Source organism: Papaver somniferum, chromosome 4 (assembly GCF_003573695.1).
Source record: "Papaver somniferum cultivar HN1 chromosome 4, ASM357369v1, whole genome shotgun sequence".
In the NCBI taxonomy this organism is placed as follows: domain Eukaryota; kingdom Viridiplantae; phylum Streptophyta; class Magnoliopsida; order Ranunculales; family Papaveraceae; genus Papaver; species Papaver somniferum.
The window spans coordinates 30,089,615-30,095,663 of NC_039361.1; positions in this window are offsets into that span (position 1 = coordinate 30,089,615).

The following is a 6,049-nucleotide window of genomic DNA, read 5'->3' on the forward strand; positions in this document are numbered from 1 at the left end:
TTCAAAGATTCATCAATAAAATTAGGATTGTTAATCGAAAAATGAGTTGAATGTTAATGAAATCTTGTGAGGGGTGCAGTGTAGGATTTCCTGCAACTACATAATGGCGCTAGAAACAGGGAGGGGGTTGAAGATTGAAGATTGTTCTAGAAAAATTTGAAGATTAATATTGTGATTTATTAGAATTGAAAGTAATTGGTGAAAAAACTTACATAATCTCTTACAATTTGTTATTATTGAAAGAATGGCTAGAAGGAGAAATGTATCGGAACAACCGACAACTGCTAGAAGAAGAAGTAAAATACTTGCTGGAAGGGAGAGAAGTGAAATGGGAGAATCTACTAGAAAGAGAAATAATGGAAAAAATCAAGTTCAACCGCCAGTTCAGCAAACACCGGTACAAAATGGAACAACATATTATGATAGAGTGAGTGTACACACTTGGCGATCAAATTCAGTAGAAGAAGTAGAATAAGAGCAGCAAACCAGGAACCATAGACAGGTAGAGAGAAATCAAGAAGCAGATGAAGGAATAATTCATGGAGATGACGAAATTGGAGCGTTAGAAACGTTGAGACGAAGAATACATGAAGAAAAAAGAGCTGAGACAGAAGAACGTGCAAATCTAACAAGGCAAAATCACGAATTGAGGATGGAAAATATGAGACTACAGAGTAGAAGATCGAGAAGTACTACAAGATCATATTCAAGATCGACTAGAAGAGAGATGAGGCGAAACTCACCCACAATTAATGCTGGAAATAATGTTCGAGAATAAATACCAAATCCTAATGAAGAACATCGCGAAGATAGAGAAAGGACTGATGATTGTTACGTTCCACAAAATGAAACTTTTGATGATAGGAAAAATGATAGAAATCAAGAGAATGGACAACGTCAGGGACGAAACAATCAAGATGGCGAAGGGAATCGAGAGGAAGGAAGGAGAATTTTACATGAGAGAGAAGCTTAAAGAAATCAACAAACGATTGAAGAAGAAATTGAAAGACACTATGTTGAACAAGCACATTTAACTCGTGAACGTGAAAGATTAAGAGCGGAAATGGAAGAACAAGAGCTACAGGAAGCGATTCGCCAGAATAATCAAGACAATCGAGAAAGAAGGTGTACACAAAACCGGAATAACGGTAATCTCAATGAAGAGTATGATAGAGTACACAGGAGGGATGAAAGACAACGAATGGAATTGATAAGAAATGAACAAAATCATGGAGGGGAAAATGAGAGACATCATTATATGCGAATTCAAGATAGAGATGAAGAAGAGAATCGCAGGAGAAGACGATATGAGAATGATGAAGAAGAAATGCAAAATTTCGCGAGAGAAGAAAGACATAAACGTAGAAGAAGGGAGGCGAAATTAAAAAGATCAATGGATCAAAATTTAGGCGTAAATGAACAAATCTTAAAAGAATTGGAAGAAATGAGAGGAATGCTAAATAATAGAGGAGAAGTAGGCAGAAGACAATTAGATGAAGCTATAGAAGAAGCTGCTAAAACTCCATTTACAAGAGAAATACAACTAGGAGGAATACCTCTGAAATGCAATTTTCCCGCATTAACCAACATCTTTGATGGAACAACTTGTGCAATTCAACACATCAAAGCCTATGTGAGATGCATGTTACAGTGGGAAAATCATGATGCCGTATTGTGAAAGTATTTTGCATCCAGTCTAACAGGAGAGGCGTTAAAATGGTTCGAAGGTCTACCAAAAAATACAATAACATCTTTCAATCATTTGCAGACCACATTCTTGGGGGCATATATAAGTAAAAATTCTTCGCGACCTGGTATTGAAGATGTGTTTGGATTAAAACAAAGGATTGGCGAAAGTCTGAAGCATCTAACCAAAAGGTGGAGGACTATGCGTATTGAGATGGATGGCCATGTGGATGAGAGATATCTTATCTTGTCATTTATCAATGCTATGTTCGCAACCAATCTATTATATGTCCAAATTTTCAGAGTCAAGAACACCATCACAATGACCGAACTGCGAGAACTTCAGGAAGAGTATATTGCTCTAGAGGAAAGGCAAAATGAGATGGAATCATACCCAGTTGCGAATACCAGTTCACAAGTAGCGAATGAAATCTTATTACCCAAACTAATAAACACAGTGGCGAGCACTTCGCAAGGACAACAAGAAAAGGTGACGGGCAACAATCAACAGAAACTGGTGGCTATGGGAAGCCGAGATCAAGAGGAGTATGAAAGAGAAAGAAATTTCTACAATCGTGGTGGAAATAACAAGATTCAAAGACTTGATCAGCTGCGAGAAACTTATGGAGGTCAGAGGCAAAACTATCATAGAGGACAGGGAAACCACAAGATAATGTGGGAGGAGATCAAGATTCCACCTCTAAATGCAAGTGTGGAGAAAATATGGGAAGCTATAAATTTGATGGAGAATATACCGACACCATGGAACATGGGAACTGAACCACCTCCAAGCAATAGAAGTCATGAGTTCTGTTCTTATCATCATATCCATGGACATACTACAAATGATTGCAGAAATATAAAGAAAATTATTCTGAGAATGATAGATCAAGGAAAGCTAAACCACTTTCTGGTAGGGCATCCACAATCTCAACCATTGCCGCCACCACCACTAGAGCGTCACAGAGTAAACACGGTAAAACAAAAGGAAACATTCTTCGTAGAAGCTGGTGCAAAAGCAAAGAATCTATTCTGTCACTCTATCGTACATTCATACAAGAAAATTGAAGATTTTCATGACAATGTTTTGAATAGAGTGTTCGCAAGAGACAATAATGGAAGAAAAATTATGAATATTGCGAAAATCTCGCCGCTAGAGGAATGGCAGAAACAAACTATTTCTTTTACCGCAGAAGAAGTCCCTGAAGGTGGAGAAGTACATGACAATCCATTAGTGGTAAAATTAGAAATTAATCCAAAACCGAAAGAAGATGAAGATGATGAAGCTGAAGACTCATGGGCAATTAATAGGATTCTAATCGATACCGGAAGCTCTGTGAACATCTTATTCTATCATACTTATAAAACCATGGGAGGGAGAGATGATGATCTTATACCATCAACATATAATATATATGGTTTTAATGGTACTTCCAACAAGCCTAAAGGGGAGGTTACTATGCGAATTCCATTGAAGGGAATATCTTCTGAAATCTTGTTCTGTGTTGTTGACATGGAGTCACCCTATAATTCATTAATTGGTCGACCTTGGCTACATGGGATTCTAGGTGTAGCTTCAACTTTCCACCAGTGCATCAAATTCCCTCACCCCAGCGGTGTAGGAATCATAAAAGGAGATTGGGTTGAAGGAAAGAAATGTTACGAAACTGAGGTAGAATCCTGCGAAGGAAGAGCAAACAAGAAGGAAAGTTGGCGACGCAAAATCAAAGAGACACAAAGAAGTGAGAGATTAATGGTGGATGCAATCGAACGAAAAGAAGAAGAAATATTGCGAAACTAATGCTATCTCAGAACAAGAAATGGTGAACATACCACTACCAAGGAAACAGTAGCAGAAAATAAGATGTGTATGAATGGTTGATTTGTTGCGAAAATTTTCAAAAAGTACATTTTACTGAATGATAAAAAAAGAGATCGAGAAGTGCAAATACGATGTGATGATGTGCGAGAATCTCGCAGAGATAATGAATTCTACAAAAGACAATCAGAGAACAATGACACAAGAGAAAGGGGTGAACCTTTATGGCATACACCCTAGTTCGCGAACACAATTTCGCAAGAGGCAAATGTAAGACCTAAAGTACGTCATATAAGGGGGTACCTGTTGCATGGCTCATATAAAGGCTACACCGCCACCGGAACCTGAGTCATGGAGATTTGGGGTCAATAAAGCCCATCCGAGATAGGCACCTTGGATTCTCATCTTAAGCATATGACTTAGGTTGGGCGACTAAGGTAATAAGGACTCTCCCAAGGAGTGCAAAATCTGACCAAGGCGACGAGGTACACGGTTGAGTCAAGAGTGCCAGGGGCGTCTGGAGCATACCATGCCATTCTTGAAAAGTCTTGGCTTATACTGCACTCGTCCCGAAGAAAACCCCACTTAGGGTGCAGTCTCGTAACCATAAACCCTATAGGTAAAAGGGATAAGAGGCTGCGAAAACAACTGGTTGTTGTTAAGACCGGATGGGAGGACCCAACCTTGTATGGTAGAGGTACGCCTCCTTGAAGGGGCAACCATGGGGGAGATAAGGGCGGCACCCTCCATTAGGGAGCTGATAAGTGTCTTAAGACGCAAATGTCATGAGGCTTTTTACTCGCAAGGGTATTAAGGCTTGTCATATTTGTGCGACAATCCTGAAGAGGCAATAATACTAAAGAGAAAGATAAGACGAGATCAATGGGTTTTCGCATGAAAGTGCGAAGACGTCCTGCGATTTCGTCACAAGACGACAATGTCATGGGGATTTATTTTCGTAAGAAAATTTAGGCCTGTCATATTGTCGCAATTATCCTGGAGAGGCAATAACACAAAGAAAAAAGTTAAGGCAAGATCAATGGGTTTTTGCATGAAAGTGCAAGGACGTCCTGCGATTTTGTCACAATGACAAGAGGTGGCATAATAAGACCTTTAACTAGGAAGGAAAAATAAGACCACACAGGAATGATATTTTGAAAAGAATCAAAATTCACTTCGCATATGATTGCGAAATTATACATAAACAACTGCGAAGTTGAGGCACAAAATAAGAGAAATATGCAAAATCTCTCATTTGGATACAAATAACAGAGGCCAGTATGGGAATGAATGAAATTAGAAAATGTTATTTGTCTCCACATGATAGATTTACGTAAAAATTCAAAAATTAATGATTATGTTTATTAACCATATTGCAAGGAAGAATTGTTTTAATGAATACAGGTCGAAATGAAAGAAACTCATATATTAAGGAATATGGGGAACCAAAAGAATTCGCAAATATACAAAAAGAATGAATAAATGTACAAGTATTACAGAAGATCAAAGAAAGAAACAAAGACTACTTCTTAGTTGATCCTTCATCATCTTCATCAGACTTGTTCTCTTCTTCGTCTGCATCAGAACCTTTATCTCCATCAGAACCTTCATCACCATCAGATTCTTCATAATCAGCTTCGCTATCAGAGATGGTCAGACTAGGAATGTTCTTTGGGATCTCCTCCAAGAGACAAGGATAATCAGAGTGAGGAATACTATGGTCATCACAAACCATTTGAATAGTTTGATTGCAAAAATGCAGAGCGTCGTTCTTAAAGTTAACAACAGTGATCTTGGTTTGATTCTTTAATCTAGAATATTTGTCGTTGCGAGAAGAAAGATTCTTTGCGAGTTCCTCTTTTTCAGCTTCAAGTTCCTCAACTCTTTGGCAATATCGACTTTCAGATCATGCGAAGCATATAGCAATTAATCAGTAACTTGATAAAAACTCGTGAAAAACCAAATATTAATAAAGGAAAACAGTTAATGACCTTCTCTCTCAGAAATCATATCTCTAATCAAGGTTGTATGCTCAACTTGGAGACTAACATTTACACCTAAATCTTTTCTGGCGTTATCCAAGATTGTCGCTGCCCAAGCGAACTCATCATCACTATTTATGAGAAAATGAGAACGAACTTGGTTTTCTCTCTCGCTAAGAACAACATTTTGACGATTGTCTTCATCTCGTTCAAGTTGAACCTCAAGAAGAGTCTCTTGGAATTTCGCCAAAGCCTTAACACCTTGATCAGAGATACGATCTTTATCATCTATAAGTTTGCTAATCTTGGTTCTTAATTCGTTGATCTTCTCTTTAGAATTGAGATAAAAACGTTTAAATTGGTTGGCTAAACCTAAACTAGATCTATGATCAATCTCTAAGAGGCGAAATTTGGATTTAAGTTCATTCAAAGGCAGAGATGAAATTTTATCATTAGAGAAACTATTCAAAGATTTATTAAGATGTTCAAGAAGAGTGTCATTATCTAAGGCATCGGGAAATGAACGAAGAAGAATGGCTTCGTCAGAAAGACGATAAATGTC